The 1667-nt window shown below is 45.1% G+C and overlaps 2 non-coding genes across 2 annotated transcripts in view; both read right to left on the bottom strand.

The window, feature by feature from the left end:
* The window catches only part of LOC116970447, a 3847-nt gene extending 2579 nt beyond the window's left edge, over nt 1–1268 (bottom strand). The window contains exon 1 of the ribosomal RNA XR_004411145.1: nt 1–1268. This exon is cut by the window's left edge and continues 2579 nt beyond it. This is a non-coding gene — a ribosomal RNA (28S ribosomal RNA).
* Nucleotides 1269–1511: 243 nt separating this feature from the next.
* LOC116970446 lies at nt 1512–1667 on the bottom strand. Its single transcript, XR_004411144.1, has one exon. It is a non-coding gene; the product is annotated as a 5.8S ribosomal RNA (ribosomal RNA).

Consider the following 1667-nt stretch of genomic DNA (forward strand, 5'->3'; position numbering starts at 1 on the left):
CGGTTTGGTTCAAATTCAAGTAACCAAACCTTTCACCGGTTGATAGTTTGAGAATAGGTCGAGAGTATTCTATTCCCGATTCCTCTAATCATTGGCTCTACCCGATGAAGCTGTACTCATGTCTCGGCGATCCTGAGGGAAATTTCGGAGGGAACCAGCTACTAGATGGTTCGATTAGTCTATCGCCCCTATACAAAAATCATGCGATCAATTTGCACGTTAGAATCGCGTATGGACTTTCACCAGAGTTTCCTCTGGCTTCATCCTGTTCTTGCATAGTTCACCATCTTTCGGGTCCTGCAGCTAGAGCTCCAACTCAATTGCTTATAAAAACAACCGGTTAATGATGCGCCTTATTTAAAACACTTGTATTGCTACAAGCGATCAAAGGGGGATCTCATTATTTGCTTTAACTACGCCATAAAGTTTGCCACTTTTTGACTCGCTCTAGCTTCAGCCTCCTTGGTCCGTGTTTCAAGACGGGTCGGAAAGTTTGGTATCTCGTCTGACTCTGACATTAAACATACTGTGACATGCTTCACACCATCAAACACACTACAACAATGTGTAACAATGTTAAACACGCCAAAATACCATGCATAAAACACTTTAACATCACAAAACAAGTCTCATACCAGAGCGCATCAATAAAGTTATCCAACATATTACCAGTACACTTTGCTGCGTTTTCACTACAACAAGTGACAGCGATAACACTGTACAGTTAGCCTTTGACACACTCCAGTAGGTCAGACGCATCTATCAACTAAATTACACTTGTGAATACATTTCGAGTGTACTCGCAAGTGCAACAAGGTTAACAAATCACGACACAGCCTTCCGCTTCCCCGTTAACGGTTTCACGTACTTTTAACTCTCTTTTCAGAGTTCTTTTCAACTTTCCCTCACGGTACTTGTTCGCTATCGGTTTCGTGCCTGTATTTAGCCTTGGGTGAAGTTTACCACCTACTTTAGGTTGCAATCCCAAACAACCCGACTCTTGGAATAACCTTTTTATACACAAACAAGCTGCCAACTACGGGGCTATCACCCTCTATGGCGTCTCAGTCCGGAGAACTTGGGTAACTCGTTTGTGCTCAAGAGGCAATCTATACGTTACAACTCGCTTTAGTCAAAGCCTAAAGAGATTTCAACGTTGGGCTTTTCCCACTTCACTCGCAGTTACTGAGGGAATCACAGTTGTTTTCTTTTCCTCCGCTTACTAATATGCTTAAGTTCAGCGGGTGCTCTTGCCTGAGTTGAGGCCAAGGTCGGTGACCGTGAGCTGGGGGTGTCTTGTACTTGTTTTCACCAACACAACCACGAAACTTCAGAGTTGTGTTTCGATGTTGCAACAACACACCAACAGTCGCAATGCTGACGCCAGGCGCGGATTGCTCCGCACCACGGACAGGCAACATTTGCACTTGAGTAGAAAGACCGTCAAGTCTTACTGCCAAGTCGTGCAGCACACAACCGCAATGAGCGGTTGAACTTGCACACAGGTAAAACGACCTCAACCAGACATGTCCTAGAACGAGTGTTCCAGGACGCCAGTTGCATTCAAAGTTTCGATGACTCTCACAAGCGCTGCGAATCGCATCACGTATCGCATTTTGCTGCGTTCTTCATCGATGCACGAACCGAGTGATCCACCGTTAACGGTT

The sequence above is a fragment of the Amblyraja radiata genome, unplaced genomic scaffold, assembly GCF_010909765.2.
Source record: "Amblyraja radiata isolate CabotCenter1 unplaced genomic scaffold, sAmbRad1.1.pri scaffold_891_ctg1, whole genome shotgun sequence".
NCBI lineage: Eukaryota > Metazoa > Chordata > Chondrichthyes > Rajiformes > Rajidae > Amblyraja > Amblyraja radiata.